This window comes from Acomys russatus, chromosome 21 (assembly GCF_903995435.1).
Source record: "Acomys russatus chromosome 21, mAcoRus1.1, whole genome shotgun sequence".
Lineage (NCBI taxonomy): Eukaryota > Metazoa > Chordata > Mammalia > Rodentia > Muridae > Acomys > Acomys russatus.
In genome coordinates, this window is record NC_067157.1 from 57,567,463 (window position 1) to 57,594,012 (window position 26,550).

Sequence of the window (26,550 nt, forward strand, 5' to 3'; positions counted from 1 at the left end):
ACCAAGGCGCCCCCGTGAGTCTCCCAGGGGAGAGCTTGCAACTCCATCCAGCCAACTCTACCTGAAGGGAAGTTCATCTTGCAGAATGGTATGTTCCTCGATGCCTGAGGAGCCGGCCCACACTCTCACTATGGCCCGGGGGGGGCGGGTGGTGATGCTTGAGGAGCTGGCCCACATTGTCACTATGGCCCGGGTGCTTGGGACCACACAAGCAACCAGAGGTACAGATCAGAGAGGCATGCCTCGGCCCCTAACGTCTGTCCTACAGCCCTCCCTCGAGTCAAAAGGCCTCACCTAGGAAGGAAGTAACAGGGCAATCCAAGGAGGATGCTTACAGGATGTTATCAACAAACACAGACAAGGCCAGCACAATGCAGAGGATGCTGTCTGAGCCCCCAAGAAAGCACAAGGTAGTCGGGGCAGTTCAATTCCAGATAAGAATGAATAGGTGACACACTTAAAGGGATATCCTGTTTTGTTCTGTTTTGTTTTGTTGTAAAGTATGCCTGCCTGGCTTGTCCTGGATCCATCTATGCCTAAGCCAGCCCCCGCCCTGAATTTCCCATAGCTGGGTTGTTGGCATCCCATTGGAGAAGCCCTATCTGGGGTCGCTGGTCCTCTGGAGGGAGTCCACTCCACCAAAAAAGAAGGAAAATGCAGATGCTGCGATCACTTTTCTTGGTCAGGAGAAAGGTGGTTCTACGCAACCCAGCCTTGAAGGAGGATGATCCTGGTCCTGCGTTGTCCTTCTGTGGCTTCCCTGAGTTTCAGCTTCTGGGCTGAGGCTCAGGCCCTGCTGGAAAATGCAAGACAGTGCACCGGCCTGCAGTTGGGATCTCAGAGCCTTCAGTCTACGCGGCTCAGGGTTTCCCACAGCTTGCTTCTGTGAGAGAGTACACCAAACACCTGCTGACAGGGGTTGCTCCCACCTGCAGGTTTCAGGATAACACTTTGGTGCCACCCTCCTGCTCAAAGCAAGTCACTGATTTGGGCTTCTGTGTGCTTGTGGACATACTGTACATTATAGTGGGGAAAATATACGTATATTTGAGACAGAGCCTCACTATGTATCCCTGGCTGGCCTAGAACTTGCTATCTATAGTAAGATGGCCTTGAACTTACAGAGATCCATGAGAACTGGGATTAAAAGCCTATACCATCATGCCCAGCCAAAATTTAAATATCAAGAATCATCATCAAATATACCTGTCTTTCATGTCTTTATTTTTATGGGGAGAGGGGTTTGCTTTAAAACCCATTTCTTATCCTGAATTACTTCATCTGTTATTTTTGGATGCCTTTAATAGCATTCTTTTTTTCTTTTTTTTTTTTTTCCAGGCTTCTTCAAATTTTATTTGTTACATAGGGAATAAAAGAAAGATGAAACAAAATTATTGATTAAAGAGACAGAAAGACATGAACAATTACAAATTTGGGACATGTTAAAGAACGTGGGTTACAGTGGAAAGCAAGCAAAATCAAAACATTATGGCATTTATGAAAAATGAGAGTCCCGGGCTCTGAGCCAGCTCAGGCTCCTTCCTGGCAGCACCGGCTCTCCCAGCCTCCATCACAGCTGGCTTAGCTGTTTTTGCAATGAAATGCGCACAGCTAAGTTGATCTTTGCTGTGATGTCGGCTACTCCTTAGGTGCAAGATCTGTAGTGTGGAGTTCAAACTCCAAGCCCCTGGCACCAGTCGGCCTTACTCCCATGGGGGTTTGTCTGACACTGCCAGATAATATGAGAACCCACTCCTGGCACAGGCTCCAGTGGGGGTGTGCCCTGTGAGCCCTCTCCATCCACACAGGAGTGGGACCATGTGGGTCCTAGTGACACTGCAGGTCCTTGAGACAGCACAGAAAGTTGCTCAAGTGTAGTAAATCTGCCTGTCTCTGTGGGCAGTGCAGGGAGAAAATCCGGGGTGATTGACAGAGCAAATTGGATCCTCACTCTCCAATTCTCTTCTCATTTGCAAATATATTAGTAGGAACGTGCTGTGGGCCACTGCTGGCAGCCTCGCCTAACGCCGAACGACTGTGCCATCCCTCAAGACAAGGCCAAGGATGCTGGCTCCCAGCTCTTAGCTCGGCAGTTGTGGACAAAATAAATCTAGGACAAAGAGCCGTGATCTACACAGGACAGCTCCTGCCCTCTGGGACAGGACAGGGCGTGACTGATCCAGATTTTCCAGTTAAGAGGGACACAGAATTATGCTAAGAAGCCGTGTAGGGGAGTATGAGCGAACCCCCTCTACTCTCTTCTTAGATTTCAAAGTCAGACAGGGTGTCATACGACTTCCTTGGTGGAGTTTTAAAACAGTGCTGAATCTTCAGTCACCACCGGGCTGGGACAGACCAGGACAAGCAGGAAGGGAGGTGTTTGGAGACAGCCAGTCACAGGAGGTCACCAACCAGGTCACCTGGGCACGCAGAGGGGGCGGTGAGGATCAGGAAGGGGACCTTTTCCATTCCCTTCTCTCACTCCTGGACTTGCCTCAAAGAATCAAAACAACACCATTTGAAAAGAATTCCTAGCCGGGCTGTGGTGGCACACGCCTTTAACCCCAGCACTTGGGAGGCAGAGGCAGGCGGATCTCTGTGAGTTCAAGGCCAGCCTGGTCTACAAAGCAAGTCGAGGACAGCCAGGACTGCAAGAGAAACCCTGTCGAGAAAAACCAAAGTGGGGAGGAGGGGAAGAAGAAGAAAAAGAAAAGTCTTCCCTGAGGGTCTGTGAGCTTCAGAGCTAAGCTGAGCTTGGACATGGGTGGCAGTCAACCAGCTAATGGGACCTTAGCCCCATGGTGTGTGTCCTAGAGTCCACAGCAGCCCTGCTCTGGGGTCTCCTCAGACACCTACCTTCCTTCCTCCCTGCCCCACTGAAGGAGCTTTTCCTAAAGAAAATTGGAAACAACAGCCTCTTGGTGTACTGGGCCCCAAAGGCTCTTTGCAGCCTTTGGCTAGACAACTTCCCACAATGACACATGAGTGTTGCTCACAGTTCTGTGACCAAACATCTAAGAGATGAGTACCATATATCAGCTCTGGATGGGGACTCACTTTAACCCTCTTTTGCTCAGCTAAGAAAATATCAGCTCCCCACAACCCCAGAGTGTCAGGCATGGAAGGGAACTGCCCCTGACTTAATAAAGTGTTCCTCTGGGAACCCAAAGCTGCCTGCAGACTTCATGCTGAGAAAACCATTAACCCTAACTCCAAAGCAGTCGGAGCTTTGCAAGCTTCAGTGGGTGCTCATACACAGTTTTATTCATAATCAAAAGTAACCAGGATGCACTTCAGGTCAACAAGCAAACCTGATATGGTCAAACAATGGAAGATTATTTGAGCTAACAAGTAAGGAGCTCTCAAGCCATGAAAAGAAGTGAAAACCTCGCCTGCCTATTGATAAGTGAAAGAAGCCATCTTAACTTTAACTATACAGTATTTTGGCCTTAGGCCAGTGGCTGTCTGGGATCAGGTAGGAGGGAGAGTTGCAGCCTGGATCTTGGATGTTCTGCAAAAGCCTGCGAGTTGAAGGTATGGTCCTCAGTTTGCTGCTTTAGTAAGCGAGGCCTCATGGGGAAAGGCTAGAGGTTTGGCAGTGAGGAGTGGAACGGGGATGCTGGGACTATGGGCTCCTCCTGCCGACTCTTTGCTTCCGATGGATGCAATGTGAACAAGCCACCTTCGCTCTGTGGCCCCAGCACAGGACGCTGTCGGTGCAAAAACCACAGCCATGGTCTTAAAGGGACTAGAGATGGTTTGCTCTGGAGCTATTTTGAGTGATGAGGATCCAGGAGTGCAGACTTGGGTTACCCCAAACTTCAGGTCCAACATGGACGCAGTTTCATGAAGTTTAATAATTTTACAAAAATCATAGGAAGGCAGTTATAAATCACCCAGAGAAGGGGTGACAGCAAGATGGGGTGGAGGGCTTTTTTTGTTTTTGTTTTTTCAAGATAGGGTTTCTCTGTGTAGCCTTGGCTGTCCTGGACTAACTTTGTAGACCAGGCTGGCCTCGAACTCATGGATATCTGCCTGCCTCTGCCTCCCGAGTGCCGGGATCAAAGGCGTGCGCCACCACCGACCGGCTCCTTTTCTCCTTTCTAAGGTCATAGTTTCAGATATCTGACTGCACTGGTGGAAAGCTAACACAGGGCAGAGGAACAGACAGAAACCAGGGGCTTTCACGGTGGTGAAACTTGCATACACACATGTCTTGGGTGAAAATTCACATTTACGGATGTCTTTGTATTCTTGAGGGACACCAAGAGTAAACCCTTAGCACGTGTGGGCCGTGGGAGGTGACCAGTGGGTGGGACTCATTTGTGTGGCAGATGTACCACTGGGACACTTGGGAGAGGGGACACTTGCCTGAGGATACCACTGGGACACTTGGGAGAGGGGACACTTGCCTGAGGGTACCACTGGGACATTTGGGAGAGGGGACACTTGCCTGAGGGCATTAGACCCACAGGAAACCTCTGAATGCTCCTCCCGGTTCTTCTGTGACACTAAAATTACCTTAAAGGAACCAATCTCCAGGCTGTTGAGAGGACACTGTCCAGGCCGGGGATTCCAGCTGCCCTCCCTGGGAGAGGAAGGAAGTCCTGCACGGACACACATGCTTTCCTTCAACCTCTGACCCATATCCAGGCCCACTGTTCGATGTTCTTCCTCTGAGATGGGGCATCTTCCAAAGACTGTGACTAGGAACTGATACAAGAGCCCTCCTAATGCTGCCGGCCCTCCGACCTCCAACTTCCACACTCTGCAGCGGACTCAGCCTCCGTCGGCGTTTGCACAAGTGTGGGCTTTATGGCCAAACAGCTCATTTTCAACAAAGGCCTAAGTTCATCCCGAAGAGGCCAGCACGTGACCTACTTCTTTCTATGTTTTTGAGCTCTACTGTGTCCTGGACTCAAATTTGACATTGTGCAACTTCCTGACAGAGTCTGGCCACTGTCCTGGAGGGAAAAGGCTATTTAAGTCCCTACTCACAGCCGTACCCATTAAGCCACAACTAGAACCGGCCTTTCAGTGCCCAGGATGGTGCCCTGAACTTGCAATGCCCCTTGCGATCTGGGTTAAATTACAGTGCTTTCAAAGCTGCTCCCCAGTGAGCCTGCAGAATGTCAGGGCTCGCTCGCTGCCTCCTATCCTCTTCTGTGGAGCGCAGCTGTGGCTCAGGTAGGCTTGAATGAAAGCTGGGTGGATGCCAAGGGTGTGACCTGGTGCCTGGGGCCTCAGACCTGGAGGCAGCCTTGATGGAAGGCTGTGGATGATACAAGGCTGTCTGAGGCCTGAGCTACACAGACCCTCTGAGGAGTCTGGAGCCACTCGACTCCTCTCAGGCCACAGTCAGCATGCACACATGCGGCCCCTAGAATCCCTCCGGGATCCTCTGCCCAACACTCGGACCTGGGAAGCTAATGAACATGTGTCCTCATTTCTCATATAAGAGCACCCTGGGGAGCTTTTGTGAATTTCTTAGGATTCTAAAAGAAGAGTGAGACTGTCCTCACTCCGTCCTCTGGCATCCAGCCCAGCCACGTGGTCGGGGTCTAAAGGGACAATAAGGTATGTGGAAAACTCCTCAGGGCCCTGCTGGCTGACCCCTGGCTGCTTTGATCTCACTTTCTGTATCTGTGAGGCCCTGCTCTGGAGAACCCTGCCCTCGGCCCTACAGAGCCCTGAAACTGCCTGAGCGGCTGGGCTTTGCAAAGGCCAGCTCTCCAGCCCTCCAGCCCTCTAGCATGCCAGGTAGCCTTTCCCCTGTTCAAGGTGACTCCGTCTACTCACCTCCTCCCCCACGTTATGCGTGTGTGCGTCTCCTTTCATGTCCACCCACAAAAATGGCTGAAAGCCCCTGCTTCTTGGCTGAAAGAGCCCATCCCGGAGAAAGTCCAACACCCCCAGTGCACAGGGGACATGGGGAAGCCGGCTCCTTGAACCCAGCGTCACGGGGGAAGAACAGCCCCAGGATAGCTTCTACACTGGGCACCACACACAGACAGGGGCTCAGAGCTGAGCTGGCAACTGTGCTAAGGACCTTCCCACCGGGGCTCGGGAAGCGCTCCACGGAGGGAGAGTCAAATGTTCTTCTCTTATCCTCTGAAAAGACCCATGCCTTGAAGAGGCCCCCTCACTTCACTAGAGAGCAACTGCTGCCAGCAGACTCCGAAGCCAGGTAAAACAGACAAGGGGGGGACACAGGGCCCCTGAGTCCCACCATATCCACACTACTCTGGACTGATCCTCACTTGGATGAGGTGGACGCTCTGCAAAGATGAATGAGGGTGCCACCTCCCGCTTGGGCACACTGCGCCAGCATGCCTCTCTGCCTTGGTGGGTGTGCGTAATGACAGAGAGAAGTTCCTGGAACAGGCTTCCTAATGCCATCTTTGTTTCTAGCCCCTCTGGTCAGCAGAATACCCTATCCTGTTGTGCTCACCAGGACAGCTAGTGTGTTTGTGTGTGTGCATGTGTGTGAGTGTTTGTATGTGTGTGTTTGTGTGTGTGCATGTGTGTGAGTGTTTCTGTATGTATGTTTGTATGTTTGTGCGTGTGCACACGTAGGCCAGAGGTCAATGTAAAGTATCTTCCTCAGTCACTGTACATCTTATTTTTTGTTATAGGATCTCTCACTGGGCTTAGATTTTACCAATTTGACTAGGATGGCTAACTTGTGAGCTCTAGATGACTCCACTCCCGGTGCCCCACATCCAGCAGCATTGAGGACACACACACACATACACACATACACACATACACACACATACACACACACACACACACACACACCACACAAGCTGCCATACCTGGCTTTTACATGGATCCTGGGTCATTTAAACTCAGGGCCTCATGCTTGCACAATGAGCACTTTAGTGTCTGAGCAATAGCTCCAGGCCCTAAAAGAACTGTTGAATGGACTTTCCTAAGTAAAATGTCCTGTCAGGAGAGTCTCTGGCTTCGAGACTATTGTCCTGTGCATGAGAGAGCTGCAGTGGCCCAGCACTGGCTGCACGTCAGTGTCTGGTTTCCAGGTTTCAGCACTAACTGTCCTTGGGCTCTCACAGGCAGCCGCCTGTGCCGGGAAGGTCCTTGGAGCCCACTCTCTCAGGACACCCTGAAAGGTAACCCCACTCAGACACACACTTGGGAGATGTTGGGAAAATACCCACCACAAGCACAAATGCTCAAGCTCCTACAAAGTCTTTCTGTGTGTGTGTGTGTACATTGATAGATAGATAGATAGATAGATAGATAGATAGATAGATAGATAGATAGATAGTTTTCTGAGACAGGCTTTCTCTGTGTAGCCCCAGCTGTCCTGGACTTGCTCTGTAAACCAAGCTAGCCTCCAACTCACAGAGATCCACCTGCCTCTGCCTCCCGGAGCACTGGGATTACAGGTGTGCACCACCAGGCCCAGCTTCTAAAGAGATTTTTCAACAACGCCAATGCGTTTGGTAAATTATAGTACCTTCACATGATGGAATGCCATGCAGTAATTAAAGCCTTGTGATGCAAAATAAAACTTAGTTACACGGATCCTTTCCGTATGCACTAATTACAATATATTGAGATGTGGAACTTTCGCTATACCCGCCGTTTTGAAGAAGACGACACAGCAAAGGGGGAGGAACCAGAGGACCACAGTGGGTAATTTCCTTCATACACTTTCGCGCACATTAAATGTTTTTCTGCAACAAATTTGCATGCTAAAAAAATGAGGATGATGAGTGCATGACGGGAGAGGCCTATTGACCTATTTGCTGGCCTGTCCTCACCAGGCTCCTTCAGGGGTCACCTGAAGCCTCATATCTGGTATGCACAGGGCCTGACCTTGCCATTTGTCACAGTCCCTTGCCCTTTGTCAGGACAAACCCTAGAGCTCCATGAGAGGCTGCAGCCCAGAGCTGGGCAGCCTGTCCACAGCTGAAGGTGCTCCTGCTTTTCACAGGAGAAAAGTGGCTAAAAAAAAAGTGGGGGCAAAGCCAAGAACTCTTACATTTTCTCTCTTTGGTTTACATATGATCAGCGCAGGATACACACGGAGTTCCGGTGTGTTCCGTGCGTTGTTATTCTTCCAACACAACTCAACTATGAATTCTCCTCTATGCCTTTTTGACCAAACCCTCCTCAGCTCCTTCTCCACAGCTCAGGCCTCCACGCACATGCTCCACAGTCCAGCCTTCCCTGATGGGCTTCTCTGGTGCCTGGTGATGTTAGATTTTTTTTTTCTTTTTCTTTTTCTTTTCTTTTCTTTCATTCTTTCTTTTTTCTTTCTTCTTCTTCTTTTTTTTTTTTTTTTTTTTTGTTGTTGTTGTTGTTGTTTTTCAAGACAGGTTCTCTCTATGTTATCTTGGCTGGCCTCGACTCTCTCTGTAGACCAGGCTGGCCTTGAACTCACAGCGATCCACCTGCTGCCTCTGCCTCCTGAGTGCTGGAATTAAAGGCATGCGCCACCACCACTCCCAGCTTGGATTTTTAAAAATCTGCCATCTGTCACTTTGTTACTAAATGGCTCCTACTGTTTGAACACCATGACATTGATAACTCACTTCCTGGTTACGGGACATTTTGTTTCCCATTTGGGGTTGGTTCTAGTCTGGCCCGCTTTGTAAATTCCAGAACAAGCCTTTGATTGGATAGAGATTTCTCTGTCTCCTTGGGTGAGAGTGGAATGGTCAGACCACAAGAAAGATGAATATTAGGTTTGGGCGGGGGTTGGGGTGGGGGGGGTTGGGTATGTAGGGGTTGAACCCGATGCTTGGTGAATGTTAAGTATCTGCGCTGCCACCAAGCTACAGCCTTGCCTCCGCTCCCCCTCCCTGCCGGCCCCCCCCCCCAGCGTCCCTTACCCCCCCGCCCCCAGGTCCTCCTAGAGACGAGGTTTGACCCAAGAAGCTGCAGAGTTCTCCCAGGCAGCCTCTCCACGCGGCACTCTCGTTAATGGGGCCGGCGGCGCTCTAAGGACGCTCACCGCCGCTGTAATTGGCGCCTCTGTGTTGACGCAGGCCAAGCACCTTTCATCCTCTTGGTTTCTGGGCGGTGTCCATGGCTGGTTCGTCCTTCGGGTGTGATTGTTGGTTTGGAGTTCTTCAGCGCAGTTCCATGTGCCGCTAAGCAAGCTCTCCTCCCAGCCTTGCCTTACCAGTTTAATTGTCTTAATCTCTCAATCAAAAGAGGAACAGAGGTTTTCAAGTTTCATGAAGCCGGAGTTCTGTGTATCTCCCCACCACACCCCTGCCACCTGCTGTGCAGTGTTTCCCTGGCTGAGCTCAGACTCTTGAGCTCAATTTATCCTCTGCCTGGGCCTCTTGATCAGCCAGTCTCTGTCTCTAAGTGTGAGTGTCCATACTTACGTGTGCTTTGCTTTTACAGTTAGTGTACCTCTGTCTTGTACAAGAACTTTTCCCTTACCAGTGGTTCTTAGTTCCGTCCTTCCTTCCTTTCTTCATTTCTTTATTTTAACTTTTCTTCCAGGAGCTGGATGTTCAGGGCTACAGTCCTTTTAAATGACGCAGAGGAAGAAAAAGCAGTCAGAGTCCTTTTGGTCCCTATTATGTGTATATGTGCACGTATGTGAGTGCCTGTATCCCCAGAGCACAGAGATTTTTGAGGCATGCGACGCAGGAGCTGGGAACCTCTGCAGGGGCAGGGTGCACTCTTACCTGCTGAACTGCCATCTCTCCAGCCCCTCAGAAACATGTATTCCAAAACTTTTTGCTGGGGCTGGAGAGATAGCTCAGAAGTTAAGAGCACTTGGTCTCGCAGAGGACCATGGTGAAGACCCGACGCCCACACGGCAGCTCCCAGCCGTCCATAAGTCCAGTTCAGAGCCTCTGACACCCTCTTCTGAACTCCGAGGAGACACGGCATGCAACACTCATCCACATAAAATAAATCCTTTAAAAATATTTTTTGAAGGGTTTGCTCCCTCCATTTGGTGGACTTGGCAATTGAGTTAAAAGTCAGATGGGCACACGTGACTAGACCCGTTTCCTGACTGTGCGTCTGTCTCAGTGATCTGTGTCTCCAGCTTTGGTCTGGATCCCTGCAGCTTAGTGTGGGTTGTAAGGTGTGGCCCTGCATTTCTCCAGCTGTGCTTCTTTTCAAAACTGTTTTTATTATTCTAGATCCCTTGGAAATCTAAAACCATATTATCAGTTTCTGTTCTTAAGAATCTGCTGGCAGCTGGACGTGGAGGCGCACGTCTTTAATCCTAGCACTCGGGAGGCCGAGGCAGGCGGATCACTGTGAGTTCGAGGCCAGCCTGGTCTATAAAGCAAGTCCAGGACAGCCAAGACAACATAGAGAAGCCCTGTTTTGAAATCCCCCCCGCCCCTAAAAAAGAATCTGCTGGGGGTCAGGCATGGTAGTGCGCATCTTTAATCCCAGCACTCGGGAGGGAGAAAAAGGCGGATCACTGTGAGTTCGAGGCCTGCCTGGTCTACAAAGCGAGTCCAGGACAGCTAAGGCCACACAGAGAAACCCTGTCTCGAGGCGGGGGTGTGGGGGGGAGAATCTGCTGGGATTTTTATGAAGATTGCACCACATCTGTGCTAGATTTTGGACATCAGCACCGTCAGAATGTTGAGTCTCTTGATCTGTGAACAAGAATCCAACACTCCTTATTTGGGACTTCTTCCATTTTCATCAGCAATGTTTTCTGTTTCTTTCAGTGTCGGTGTATCGCATATATTTTATTAGATTTATTTCCAGGGATTAATATTTCTGAAATAGGTTCCATAACAGTATTTGTCTTTAATTTTTGTTTTCACCTGTGATACACGGGACTGTGACGTCTCACTATCCATGTCAAACCTCCTGCATTGCTAACTCATTTATTCTGGAAAGTTTTTGTACATCCCACGAGGTTTTTAATCATGTGCCACAGTATACCATCAGTGAAGAATGACAGACTTGCTTTGTTTCAGATCTTTCTGAGGTTTTTCAGCCCATTGACACTGAACTGTCTGGAATCTATGCCAAGGGGCAGTGTGAGAGCAGGGTTGCTTCCTGGTGGGCTGGCCTGGCCACTGAGAACCTCCTGTAGGTTAGTAATATTGCCTCGAGGACGTGCTACATTGCTTGCCAATCATCCGTGGTCATGACGAGGTCCATAAGCTGCTTGCTGGAGATGTCTGGCACTCTGGAGGCAAAGGCAGGCAGATCTCTGGCAGTTCCTTGTTACCTTGGTTACATGGTAAAACCCTATGTCTTTCAAATGCTTTTTCCATATCTACAATATGGCGCCACTTTATTCTTTCTTTCTGTTGCTGTATTTCCTTATTCTAGTTAAAAATTCTATTCTAGTTCTTCTTCTTCTTCCTCCTCCTCCTCCTGTTTTCCTTCCTCCTCTTCTTCTAAGACAGACTTTCTCTATGTAGCCCTTTGCAGTCCCAAAACTAGTTCTGTAGCCAGGCCGGCCTCCAACTCAGAGATCCACCTGCCTCAGGGCTTGCACCACTACCACCCACCACCATAACCGCCACCATAACCTCAAGTTCCTGTTAGAAACAAGCTTTCTAAGAGAAGAGGCTAGGGCATCCACAAAAGGATACTGTCACTGTTATTCATTGGCAACTGCACATTCATTCAAAAACAAATGCATCTGGCAGTAGAAAGGGGGAAAGTCTATAATCCTATCACTTCCTGGTCAGAAACATGAGGGATCCTTGGTCTAGCACATTGTCTGGGATGCATTCAGTGTCACGGTGAATAACACCGAAAGGATGACCCCCCCACACACCTAGAGCAGAGATAGTCATATGCCTGATCTGCAAGGATGACCCCCCCATACCTAGAACAGAGATAGCCATATGCCTGATCTGCAAGGATGACCCCCCCATACCTAGAACAGAGATAGCCATATGCCTGGTCCGCAAGGATGACCCCCCCATACCTAGAGCAGAGATAGCCATATGCCTGGTCCCCAAGGATGACCCCCCCATACCTAGAGCAGAGATAGCCATATGCCTGGTCTGCAAGGATGACCCCACCATACCTAGAGCAGAGATAGCCATATGCCTGGTCCGCAAGGATGACCCCCCCATACCTAGAACAGAGATAGCCATATGCCTGGTCCGCAAGGATGACCCCCCCCCCATGCCTAGAACAGAGATAGCCATATGCCTGGTCTGCAAGGATGACCCCCCCATACCTAGAACAGAGATAGCCATATGCCTGGTCTGCAAGGATGACCCCCCATACCTAGAACAGAGATAGCCATATGCCTGGTCCGCAAGGATGACCCCCCCATACCTAGAACAGAGATAGCCATATGCCTGGTCCGCAAGGATGACCCCCCCCCATACCTAGAACAGAGATAGCCATATGCCTGGTCCGCAAGGATGACCCCCCCACACCTAGAACAGAGATAGCCATATGCCTGGTCTGCAAGGATGACCCCCCCACACCTAGAACAGAGATAGCCATATGCCTGGTCTGCAAGGATGACCCCCCCATACCTAGATCAGAGATAGCCATATGCCTGGTCTGCAAGGATGACACCCCCACCCCTAGAACAGAGATAGCCATATGCCTGGTCTGCAAGGATGACCCCCCCACCCATAGAACAGGGCGAAGGAGTGAATGACGGGATGTGTGGCTGGCTTAGTAACTGAATGAATGAAACATTATGTGGGTAAAATGCAAATTATCCGACCGGGACACAGGTGTGTAAAAGAATAGATTCCAGTTGTATGTGTGTGCTGCTGGACGCAGCAGAAAAGCTACTGTTGGTGCAGGATACTGCGCAGGAGGAGAACAACAGACAGCCAGAGGCTCTGGCCACCTCCTTGACTTTGCAATGCCCACATTCCTGTTGCTTTTGTTAATCCATTTGGTTCTTTATTAAAAGAAAAGGTGCTTCTCTTCATCCATAGCAAGAAAACAGAGCCACTTCCTTGTCTCATTGTAAAAGAGTGAAAGCGGAGCTGGCTCACTCACCACTGGCCCTCAGGAGCCGCTGACAAAATGTTTGCTCCCAGCATCATGACCTTGGCCAGAGGCCTCGCTTGGGTCCACGGGGAGGAAGGCTCCCACTGGGACCAACTGCAGCAATGACTTCATTGCGCTAGAAGCTGCGATGTCATCTGGCCACGCAGGGGTCCTCAGGCATCTGAGTCAACAGGCAAAGAATGTGGGGGGCTGTAGGGGGACTGTGCTGGCTGAGGGTGGTGCACACGGTGCCAGGGAAGGTTGGGGTGCTTCTCCAGCATGGCCAGGAAGAGCGACCTGGAACGCGGCAGCTCCCTGCATGCAGTGTCTGAGTTAAAGATTACTAGATTCAAGTGGTGTGGCCAGTGGCCCCACCCCTTTAGAAATTCAACAGACAGCCAAGAAAGGTGCCTGGTGACACCACAAGCAACAATGAGGTGGACAACGGAAGAGCAGAGAACGTCCTCTACTTACAAAGGAAGAGGGTGTTATCTCAACGAATCTGTCATAAGCTGAAAATAGTCAAAAGTCACAAGTGCACTTATTTCAATGGTGGATATTTGTCTCTAGTATGCATGAGGACCTGTATTCAATATCAACACACACACACACACACACACACACACACACACACACGCACACACGCACACACACACACACACACACACACACACACACACGTATATATATTTGTTTTTAAATACAGGGTTTCTCTGTATTATCTTGGCTCTCCTGGACTCACTTTGTGGACTAGGCTGGCCTCGAACTGAAAGAGATCCACCTACCTCTGCCTGGGATCAAAGGCATGAGCCACCACACCTGGCCAAAATAAACAATTAACAATGAATAATTCACAAAACTGAATAGGAAGGTCCATGTCTGTAGTCGTAGATCTTGGAAAGTTAAGGCAGGAGGATCATGAATTTAAGGCTAGCCTGAGCTACTTAGTGAGGCTCTGTGTGGAGATCAGGCTGTGTGTCCCAATCTAAATTAGTTTATGTGTGTAGTGTAAAACAGTGGCTTTCAGGCTGTGCTTGTGCTAGGTGACTGACTCAATTTTTTTGTTTGTTCAGTTGGGTTTTTTGTTGTTGTTCTTGTTGTTGTTTTGTTTTGTTTTTTGAGACAGGGTTTCTCTGTATTACCCTGGCTGTCCAGAACTCACTCTGTAGACTAAGCTGGTCTTGAACTCACAGTGAAACATGTGAGCCACCACTCTCAGCTTGACTGACTCCATTTTATGTAGCAGATTTTGCTTCTATTTTGAGTAGAAATGCAGGCACAATGACTGCATCTCACTATGCAGTTAGACAGTGCCACCTGGCCTAGCACCAACCATGAGGCACAGACTGAAACATTACTCTTTTAATTAAAAAGGGCACCATCCTATAAACTTTTCATGGTTAGCCTGGGAACATATGAACACACGATGTATTAAAATCATATCAGAAAAGCCAGGCCCCAGATACCAACAAAATGGTGTGGCACACTCACCTGGACCCATCTAAGAAAAGGGCGGAAGATGGATAGTGATAGCCTGCTGACCTGGGGCCATCTGATCACTTGATGTGTGCCTGCTCAGCATGGTTCCTGTACTTCTTGAGGCCCACGTGAACTGTCAAGACTGGCTATCAAGGGAAATGGGAGCTATTTATAAATTACAACATCAGAAACCAACATACCACGTGAATTTATTGTAATTCAATAAGTTCTGGCATTGGGGAAAAACGTAACTGCTTCTGTGTTTCCGGCATAGCACACTCGGAACAATGACAGTTCACCTAACACACTGAGCAAAAGGCTTAGCAACAGCATGCTGACTCCTTCTTGTCCCTGCACTGCCCACCATGGTGAGAAGATACAGCAGCAATGAGCCTTAGAAAAGATCCTAAGACTGGAAGCACAGTTTCCACTGACTGTGAAGTGAGAAGAGGACAGGAATGCTCCAATACTGCTGGTGCTTTTATCATGGACGCGAGGGGGTACGGCCAGAGGCATCTGCAACAGTCCAGCATGAACATGGCTGAGAATAGACCGGGCCATGAAAGGAAAGGGGCGCTGGGGAGAGTCAGAGAGGAAGAGAAGAGAGGGGGGCAAGAGAGGGGACCAGGAGAGGGAGGAGCAAGAGGCCAAGAGCGAACCAACAGAGCATGTGGCCAAAATGGCTGCGTTATGTAGGATCAGAAGCTGGAGGCAAGGACGTTCAGGGGATGTAGAGGGTTAGGGTGGAAGACAGGAGTGAGACGTCCTGAAGGGAGCGGGGTTCTGTTTCAGGTACTTGAAAGCTGAAAGAGCCACCCCCCCCCCCGCCACACACACACACACATACACTCACACACAGACACACACACACACACACACACATACACAGACACACATATACACAGACACTGACACACACACACACTGACACAGCATCCTCTTTGATACGTGAATAGCCATTTGTCCAAGTTTCTATGTCACCTAACAACTTTCGCTTTCACACAATCGAAAGCTGACTGTTCACAAGTAAAGCCAGCATAAGTCGGGCACCATCTGTAGCTATAAATACTTGTTTGAATTCTAAGACCAGTTGTAGGTGAGAGGACTGTATTTTTGCGGGGAGGGCACACATGGACGACTTCCGCCCAATTCTGTTCTGAATGTCTGTATCCACGGTACTGTTTTCTTCTTTCTTCATTGAACCTGCGGTGAATTCATAGCAAACAACTATACATGACAGCTCGTGAAATCCAGGCTATCAAAGGGACAAGCGACTTTCAGCCAAAGTCTGGAGTGCTCCGAGCAGGAATGGTTAGCTGTGTGCTTGTAAGTGGTGGTACCGTTGCAAACAGAGAGACGGCTTTGCTGTGGGTGTTGACTTGTCAAGAGCAGGCTGTGAGGGTGACATCTCTGTGCCATCTAGGCTGGGCGAAGCTCCTGTCACTTGATCAGACACTACAGATACAGCCAACGTTGTCTACTGTGAATAACCGCCATCATCACCGAGTTTCACTGAGGCAGTTGATCATCAGTTGAAGATGTTCGGGTGTGGACAGTGTTCCCAAGCAAGAATGTTCTCCGTCAACAGAAGCTCCAGCCCACGGCAGTGTCCAGCCTGCCGCTTCTGGTGGCTGGCCCTGTGGGGGTACCCACCCCAACAGCCACATGAGCTTGCACTGAACCATCTTATCTGGCTCCTTCTCTCTGATTGTTGACTGGCAAGATTTTGTTTCCAGAAATGTAGAGAAACCAAAACAACTAAAAGCTGAGCATGGAGGAGATCTCTTATCCCTTATCACGGCCACAGGATCCGCTGTGAGCACGAGGGGAGGTCTCACCGTGAGGCAACCGGCAGCACGGGGCCCAGTTACGGTTCAGTTGCTCTGGTACTGAGTGTCGGGGGCGACAACATGGAGTCACATGGGTCTCAACTCGAACATCAGCTCCCAGGCCTGTAAAAGGAAGAACCCCCCAGGTAGCATCATTATTGTGGGTGTCCCAGCTCCTCAGACTGAGATCTCCGAACTCCAAAGGCCCAGGAGAAGCAGCAAATGACCTCGCCAGTTCTTGCTATCACCCACAATTAGACCTCGGTCTTCAGGGGAGTCTGCCGCAGCAACCATAGCTTCTGCATGGCCTTATTCCCCACAGCTCAGCTATGAACCATCCTGAGGCTGCGTCTAGAGACAGGTGTCCAAAGACAAGAATATCCAGGCATGAAGTCCCAGTATACGTGAACGTTCTGGCCTTGAGTGCAGAAATTGGCATGTATCATGCAGACTTCTTCCCGGGGACTGGTTGTAGGGTTTTTTGGTTGGCTTGTGTGTGTGTGTGTGTGTGTGTGTGTGTGTGTGTGTGTGTGTGTGTGTGTGTGTGTGTGTGAGAGAGAGAGAGAGAGAGAGAGAGACAGAGACAGAGACAGAGACAGAGACAGACAGACAGACAGACAGAGACAGAGACACAGAGAGAGGCTCTAGCTAGATAGCACCTGACTGCCTTGGAACAAGTTATGTAGACCAAGCTGGCCTTAAACTCACCATAATCCACCTACCTTTACCTCCCAGGTGCTAGTATTAAAGCCATGTGCCATTGTGCTCTGTTGTCAGTTGTAGTTTTCAACTTAATTTTTTCCCCCGAGACAGGGTTCCTCTGTGTAGCCTTGTCTGTCCAGGACTCATGTTGTAGACCAGGCTGGCTTTGAACTCACAACGATCTACCTGTTTCTACCTCCCAGAGCACTAGGACTACAGGCGTGTACCACTGTGCATGACTCAACTCAATTCTTTTTCTTTTTCTTTTTTTCTTTTCGGTTTTTCAAGACCTGGTTTCTCTATGTAGCCTTGACTGTTCGGGACTCACTTTGTAGACCAGGCTGGCCTTGAACTCACAGCAATCCGCCTGCCTCTGCCTCCAGAGTGCTGGGATTAAAGGCGTGCGCCACCACTGCTCAGCTTCAACTCCATTCTTTTGGTTTTTTTGTTTTGTTTTGTTTGTTTGTTTTCAACTCCATTCTTAATGGAGCTATGGTGTTCCTTCAGTGCCTCTCCCTCTAGGGATGGAGGGTTTGGAACCATCTCTGCTGATTTAAAGAATCCTGAGCCACCCAGATCCTACCCACAAAATCCCCACCTCCAGCCTAGCCTGCAGCTCCCACTTCAGCATCAGGTGGTTCAGGATGTCAGCCATTGACCAGCGTCAGAATTGTGTCCCAGCTGCCAGGCTACATCATGGGCAGCTTTTTGGTGATCCATTTTTGTCTAAGGCCATCAGCAGGCTAATGGAGACACCTTTGGCAGGAGGAGAGGCGTGGGGAGAGGGCCTGCTTCTTTTAGGAATGTAGGCTTATCTCCTAACAGGCTTGCCTCAAAGATAAGAAAGCCAAAAACCCAGAAGTGTTCAACAACCTGTCCTGGACAGAGGGCAGAGGGCAGGGAGCAGGGCCTGAGATCTGAGACCAACTCTTGGATTCCAGAGATTACAGACGTTGGACCCAGGAGATAAAAAAAAAAAGTACAAACTTCCATTGTGGAAATTCAAGCCTGATGAAATGGGAGGGGAGGCACCCGTTCATCTGGTACTCTTCCCTGCCTCCCCCCAACTCTCCACCCCTGTCCCCGACTCCCCACACCGCCCCCCAAGCTTCAGTGTTCTCACCTCAGAGCCTGGGACAGGAAGTTCTTGCAGATCACACTTAGATGTGCTAAATTCCAAGCATTTTGTGAGGCTTTCACCAAACCTGTTCTGGAAGGCTAGCTGGCTTACCCTAAGCACAGTGATGCAAGTCTCCTCTCCATATCCTGCTGGGGGAGCCCCGTGATGACTGACTTTTTTGAAGCAGCCTAGTCTGTGCTTCCTTGCTCTGCCTCCTGACCCGCTGGCCCATTAGCTCCTTCTGGGGTCACATTTTAGCCCAGGCCTGGAGATATTTCTGACCCAGCAGAGCTGGCCTTCATGTCCTGGCTCTAGACTGGCCTGGCACTGGCCTCTGCCACACTGGTCTGGCTGAAAAAGGTGCCCCTGTGACGTGAGAACTGAAAAGGAGATGCCAGGACGCCCGGCCTTCTCCACAAAGACTGGCTGCTTCGAAAAAGATTAAGTTGGGAGTCTGAATTTATTTAATTATTATTATTTTATTCTTTCATATTTGTACACCTCACATATGGATCACTCGCAGTCCCCACCTCCCTACCAACGCTTCACCACAAACCTCTGTGTGTTTTATTTGGTGTGCTGTAGAGCCATGACCGTGGGTTTGGAGTTCTCATGTACACAGCCGTGGGAGCAAGCAGTCAGTAGCAACTAGATCTTTCTTCCTTTCCTTCCTCCCTCTCCCCCTCTCCTTCCTTCCAGTATGTTCAAACAGTCAAATGAAACGAAGGTGTGTTCTTTTCCACAGCTGACTTGATTCTCTAAGGGGCTGGTCCCTCTCCTAGGTGACCGGTGGCATTGGGAACAAGAGAACGTGACCACGGCAGCCACTGATACGGCAGGAGGGACTGTTAGTCCTGGGCTCTAGGCTCCATGGCCCTGTCTGTACCTGTTTTCTTTAGGTGACTGCAGCCCATGGCGGACGCCCTCTCCTCGACTGGCGGGACTCCAGACTCTGTACACTCTTGCTTCAGAAGACTCCATGCCTAGTTGACAGGGCTGATCATTAGGGCACTCTGTACAGGGGAGTTCCTGGGGCACCCCATCTGCAATGGAACCTGAGCTTCAGCGGGAGGCCGGAACCAGTGTAGGGGTGTTGGGGGTCTCCCCACGTCAGGCACTGATGGATCCTCTAGCCCAGAGCACAGGATCCCATCTGCCTTTCTTTCTTCTGAGTAACAGGGTGCATGAGGGCACAGGTGTGTGACGGTTTCCACCGGCTGGGACAGAAACCTCACTAAGGACATGCAGCTGTCTCTCCCAGCATGTGTATGCTCACAGGCATAACCGCATGCACACGCTATCAACAAGTATGATACGGGTATTAAATAACCAGGATTCCGTATCCCCTTCATGCAGCAAGGATACTAATCAACATAATAACAACACGAGAAGAAATGTTTGAGAGTAAGAATTTGCTCTCTGCACCTACACACATCACACGTTTTAAGATAAGCATTTTCACATCGTCCACCATCTAAGCCCACGCAGACTAGTGAATAAGCACACAGTGGCACTGCTCTAAATACATTATTTATTTTGTTTTAAAAATTTATAGCACCCTCATCAATAATGTAGCTCACAGGAGAATGCGCACTCACTTCAGGGCACGCCTCACCTGATAGCTCTTCCCTCATTACCATCTGAAACCACCCCTGGCCAGTGAGAGAGGCTGGCAGCCAGGTGGCCAGAGGAGGAGGGAAATTCCACGCCCATCCACCCTCGGAGGCAGTGCAGCAGCTCAGGGCCGCGTCCACGTCACTGCTGTTGGCTTGCGGTAAACCCCAAACCCAAGGGCTTTGTTAGTCTGTTGAAGTCTGAAGTCTGCAAAACCAGCCCCTGAGGGCTTAAGGCCTCTGGGGATGTGACAGGATCACCTCCTCCCAGGCTGTGGAAGGAGGGGGGCAGGAAGGACTAAGGGTGCAGAGCTGCTTATTCACCTTCAGTAAGGGGCTCCCCAAATTTGGTCTGAAGTTGTTCTTTGCAAAAATCCCCAGATGGTGAACACATCCGGTATGATCTGACCAGGTATCAGAAAGATCCCGTGGGGGCACGAACAGGTCTGCGGTCACTCTCCAGAGCAGTGGCTCTCAGCCTTCCTAACGCTGGGACCCTTTAATACAGCTCCTCATGTTGTGCTGACCCCAACCATAAAATTATCTTCATTGCCACTTCGTCACGTAATTTTGCTACTGTTACTAATCATACTGTAAAGATCTGTGTTTTCTGATGGTCTTAGGGGACCCAACACCCTCAAAGGAGTCTCGACCCACAGGTTGAGAACCACTTCTCTAGCCTGTGGTGGTGGTTTTTTTTTTTTTTTAATTCAGAGTTTGAAGCCTGGCTGGAGGTGCTGTCTGTAGACCCAGCTAACACCCAAGCGGCACAGGGCTCACTCCACAGACCACCTCTGCCTGTGCCTCCCCCGATCCAAGGAGAAGGTGAGCAACCGGAGTCGCTGGCCCTCCTGGCTGGTGTGGGCCCAGGACGTCTTGTGTTTCTTTCCCTTGAGTGCCTCCATATTGGTGTGGGTTTGTTTTGTGGGCAAGTGTTTCTGGGGAAGAAGTTTCAAACTTTCCTGGTTTTTAGAACTCTTCATCCTGGAAAGGTGAGGGCTACGTTGGAGGGAACATTGTGAGGACAGAGGAGACTTACACTTTGGAGATGGAGAAAGTTTGCAGTAGAGAGACAGTCTCATGGTGACGTGAGCAGCACTTATTTTAAAATCTGCCTCAGATTATAACCAAGAGGGAAAGCTCACAACTTAAAGTGTCTTAAACAGAAACGCTTAGCGTTTGAGCTCATTTTCACAGGGCATTCCAAGTCGCAGGGGGCATTCTCTCTCTCTCCTCTTCCATTGAGAGTCTGTCCCCCCTCCCTCCCAGTGTCCCTGTCAGAACCGTGTCAGTGCGGTCGATGCATGTTGTCTGTTGATGTCTGGTCATGTCAGTCTTAGTACCATTGGTATTTGGAAGGCATAGTGTTCCACAAATCCAGCCTGGGGCGTTGGGACAGTCTCTTCTTCTTCTTCTCCTCCTCCTCCTCCTCCTTCTCCTTCTTTGGTTTTTTGAGACAAGATTTCTCCGTGTAGCCCTGGCTGTCCTGGACTCTGTAGAGCAGGTTGGCCTCGAACTCACAAAGATCTGCCTGCCTCTGCCTCTTGAGTGCTGGGATTAAAGGCGTGCATCCATCATGCCTACCTGGGACAGTCACTTCTTGATGGATGTGTTTCCTTAGCTGTAAGCCAAGGTGCAGCTGTCCACTGAGAGAGAAATGTCTGGGTGATGGGGCAGGAACCTCACAGAGCTTTTGGAGGAAAATCAGGCAGTTATCATTTTCCTTCATGAATATGAATGATTTTCTATCTTTTCCCCAAGAACCAAAATACTCCAAAATCTCAGGAACTTCTAATCCTGCTTTAAGACTCAAGCTCTAGGCTCCTTGTGCTCCCTGTAGTAGCCTAGCCTGGTGCTCAGAATCAATCACAGCCGTTGTCCTGGGTTCCTCATTGACAATGGCCCAGAGGCACCCCCCCCCCCAGGGGGAACAGCCAGCCTAATGCCAACAGGGCACATCTGCCACGGGAGGACCTGCCAGTCAGCTCAGGGCTTCCTGACTCTCCTTTCTGCAAGGGCACTCCTTCACCCAATCTCCAGGGCCGCCCGGTGGAACCTGTTGGTCGGCTTACAGGCTGGCCCTGGGAAACCAGGCTTGTTTGTGATTTCAGTAGTAAGTTACATAATAGACACCCACCCTCCCTGCCCCACCCACCCTCACCCCACCTCCACCCCTGCTGGTTGTTTGGCACGTCACATGCACCTGTTTGATTCATGCAGCGATGGCAGCTCTGACAGCATGGCTTTAAGAAGGATTTTTGGATCCCTTTCTCCAAAATCAGGACCCAGGGGGTTGACCCGAGGCATGGCATAGCTGGGCATGTGCTGCTCTGACACGGAGTCTGTCTGGGGCTCCCTCTGCTTGTCTGTCATCAGAGGGAGCCTTGCTTGGCTTCCTACCTGCTGCGGTGACCACCCCTAGCTTTCTTCTTTGCTAGAACATCGTTGTTTGCCATATTGCTACCTAGCTTCCCTTCATGACAACCCAGAAGCCCCAGGGCAGACTTCAACCCCAGCAGCCTTGTAAAATGCAGATTCCCAGGCACAGCCTCCACCCTGGAGAGTCTTCATCTTGGCTTTCCTGATGCTTGTCCCAGGTACTTGGGGTAAACACCCAGTTTTAGTTCTCCTGCCCCACGAGTAAATAACCAACCTTTCCCCTCTAAGTAGTGATTTGAGAAAAGCGAGCAAGCCGGGCATGATGGTGCACGCCTGTAATCCCTGCACTCGGGAGGGAGAGGCAGGAGGATCTCTGTGAGTCTGAGGCAGCCTGGTCTACAAAGCAACTCTAGGAAAGCCAAGTTGGCTACACAGAGAAACCGTGTCTCAAAAAACCAAAAGAAGAAGAAGAAAAAGAAGGAGGAGGAGGAGGAGGAGAAAGGAAAGGAAAAGAAAACACAACAAAACAAAAGCAAGCAAAATCTAAACCCATCTCAAGAATCAAGAAAGGAGAAGGCCGAGAGGCTGTGGCTGGTGCTCTGGGCTGGGCATTGGCACCAGTGCCAAGGAAGTCATTCTGCAGTCAATGACTGCGCTCAGCTAACCATACCACCTGTTACATCATAGCCACAATCTCAAAGACTGTGAATCACAGAACTGGGGCTTAGAGCAGCTCAGAGGCAGTGTCTTGAAGTGGGCATGTGGCTCAGGGCAGGACCTACGTCAGCAGAGCAGGGTGGGTCCGGGGTCTGCATTCCTGCCCGATCCCAAAAGCTGCCATGGCAGGAGCCATCCTGGGAGGGCCCAGGGGCCTGGCTCATGCCTCACACTGGGGGAAATAAGAAGAATGCCTCCAGAGCTGCCCCAGACACCACAGACCTCTGGGTACCACAGTCTCGAGGGGCAGCTCCTCAAACTTCTGTTAAATCCTTTTTTTGTTTTTGTTTTGTGAGATAGGGATTCTTTGTGTAGCCCTGGCCTCACTTTGTAGACCAGGCTGGCCTAGAACTCACAGTGACCTGTCTGCCTCTGCCTCCTGAGTGCTGGGATTACAGACATGTGCCATTGTGCCTAGGCTAAAACTTTGAATGACTTTCGTGGGTTCTGTTTGTTTGTTCGTTTGTTTTTTCAAATTTAAAGTAAAACTCAAGTTTGTGTTCAGTAGCCGTTTTCTCTTTCAAAAAGGTCAGGACACTACAGAACTTTTTGTCTGGGGTGGGGGTGGGGTCAGCTGGTGAGGTGTGTGGCACTTTCCACTCACTGGCTGTGTGGTTCTGAGCTGACTGACCTAATATTTCTTTGTTTCTTTAATGCGCCTATGAGGTGTGGAGCACAGTGGAGCCTGCCTAGAGAGTTGCTGGGAATATTAAACTTGATAGCACATGCAACGATCCCTAGCACACACTGAGCACACACTAAGAACCCCCTGTGAACGTCTCTTGGTCAGGTTATCGCTGTCACCTCCTCCTTCCATTTCTACCATACAGGTGTGGGAGGGGACATGCGTACAAGCGCTTCGGGCTTCATCAGCATGGGCCAGCCACAAGCGGGAATTGGGCTATACCTTGGTAATGGTGAAAAGTTTTTTGTTTGTTTAATTATTTATTTATTTATTTTCTGAGGCAGGGTTTCTCTGTGTGGCCTCAGACCCACTTTGTAGACCAGGCTGGCCTCCAAGTCACAGAGAACCACATGCCTCTGCCTCCCAGACTGCTGGGAGTACAGATGTGCGCCACCATACTCAGACCTGTGGCATGTTTAAAGATGGACACCAGGGCAGAAGGCCCTTGCCCTCACCTGAAATCCCCCTGGATTACCAGAGTCCCACCTCCGTGCTTCCTTCAGCTTTCTGTAAAAGAGATGGTGATTTGTACAGGCCTATACACCCACTTCCTCAAGGGTTCGAGAGGGTGGAAGCCAATGCCCGCCAGCTGTGTGCCTCCTGCTCTGAGGTCTCAGGATGAGCATCGCTGGCCTTGCTGTCCCTGCAGCCTCATCTGCCTGGGGTGAAGATCCTCCCCTGAGTCTGTCTCTCAGCTCTGCCCACACGGCCATTTCATCCAGTATCTCTGAGGTAGAGAATGAAAAGGCAGTAATTAAAGTTCCGTAATAACTGCCCCGGTTACTATACCCTGTAAGTCGGTGCAATGCTCCATCTGCACAGCTTTCTGTGGACAAGCCAGGAAAGCACAACGTAGGAGAGCATTGGCCATACATTAGGACATCAGGATTGCTGTTCCCTGGGGCCCGCGAAGGACAGAGGTCACAATGGAGGATGCCTGGGCGAACACACAATCTATCATCAACGCAGAGATGGCTTTTGCACCCACAGATCTTGTGCACCCCAGTTCCTCCTAGACAACCCAGTGCCAAGCCTCCTGATTGTGGCTGTGGCCTTCTTGGGATGCCCTAAATTATTCATTCATTCAGCAGATGTTGGTTGAGATTCTCAGTGCCAAGTGCTACAGTGTCATGTCCCCTGGAACTTGGTATCACAGAGGGGACACAAGCAGGTTAATGACAGTTACGTAAGCCGGGTGAAGCAGACATCACAGTCAATGTGCAGACTCTGCATGGGAGGCTGAGGCCGCAGCTCCCTCAGACTGGAAGCTGCCGGAGGAGCCAGACCTGGAGCAAGCCTTCAAGGCTCCTGAGTGGAGGGCACATGACCATAGCCTTCCTGGCTGCTACATTGGATAACTCTGCATGGGAGGCTGAGGCCGCAGCTCCCTCAGACTGGAAGCTGCCGGAGGAGCCAGACCTGGAGCAAGCCTTCAAGGCTCCTGAGTGGAGGGCACATGACCATAGCCTTCCTGGCTGCTACATTGGATAACAGTTCGCCTTGTTCAAACTCTAGTAGGAAGCTGAAAGATACATGTAGTGAGAGGCTTCATTCCCAGTGACCCCCACTCTGTACGACTCCCCCACTTCCTTCATCACTCTTGCTCCTCAGCGCTCGCCCTTCTATTTCTTCACACACATGCAAGCCGATGACGACATATGCTGCTGCCCCTCCCTTTCTGTGCAGCTCTGTGCTTACGTCTCCCCTTTGACTCCCAGAACGTCTCCTCTGGACGTCTGGAGACAATCTCTCTTTGTTCCTCTCTGGGAGCTTTATAGTCTTCAAACAGACCTGGAGAGGTCACATCTGAGTCACCCTCAGTCTTTTGTGCTCACAAGCTGTGCCGCCACCACGAGTGGCCATGTGTGCGTGTCATTCTGCAGACATCCTGATGTCACACCGGAGGTCTGGGGCTGCTGAGATATGTGCGTCGGACCCTGCAGTGCGCCACGGTGTCTGTCTTCCTGAGGTGTTGCACCACCTCGTACATACGCCAGCAGCTGTGACAGCAGCATCTCAGCACATGCCTTCTACTCCTCACAGTGTGCCTGTCTACTAGAAGAGTGTTTCAACTGTTGCATTTCCTACAGGGGTAAAGAAAAGCCATTTAAACGCATGCCCTGAGAGGGGTGGCCATCGGGTCATCCTTTCTGTGGCCACCTAAGCAGCCAGCATCAATTATAGAGAATGTGGTGACAGCGACCATGAAACATGGCTCTCTAACTGGGTTCTCCTTTCTCCAGACACTTGAACTTTGGATGGAGTGGCCCTACTGTGGGTCATGGGGTGTTGGTAGCACGTTTGACAGGTAGTATAGGGGCACAGGAAGGTTTTGAGTCTTTCGGAAACAACAGACTTCGGTCCCAAGGATGACCATAGTATGTGACACATGACCTGGGTCCTTGGATGTAGCCTGGACCAAGGGATCTGACGTCTCTCTGATAGGGTCTCGCTGTGTTGAGGCCCCCAGGCAAGCATCTGAGTGAATTGGCCCAAGAAGACTCATTTACCGACCACTGTGGAATCTGAAATCTTGTCCTCTGGTCACTAACTTTAAGGGCTCAGAAGAAGACTGAAAGATAGAGTTCAGGTTGGAAACAATAGATGCTTGTCACAGAGTTGAGGAGGCGTAAGCGGGACTCTGCCAGGAGGTGAAGCCTCTGTTCAGAGGGCCCAGGGCATGTGTCTCTGAGGCAAGTGAGACACATACTCTTCCCAAAAATTGCCCTGGGATTCTAGAACATTCTGAGATGGCCATACGGAGAAGGTCTAACCCTGGGTGAGTCCTGGCTTCCTGGTGCGCCTCAGCTGCAGCCTGCTCTTCCAACCTAGGCCCTGTCTGTGCAGATCAATGAGGCGGGGAGTGAATGGCAGGGCCTTCTGTGACTTACTTAATTATAGGCCCAGCCGCGAGTCCCAGAGTAGGATCCATAGCATCCCCTGTCATCCCCTTAGGCTGCCAGTATCTTTCCTGGCTGCTTCTCTAGGGCTGTAAATACATCCTGGAACAAAGGCACAAAACTCTCTTGAAAGTGCAGCCTTTCATTTGAATGGTTGGGGGCAGTGGGCGGGGCTGGG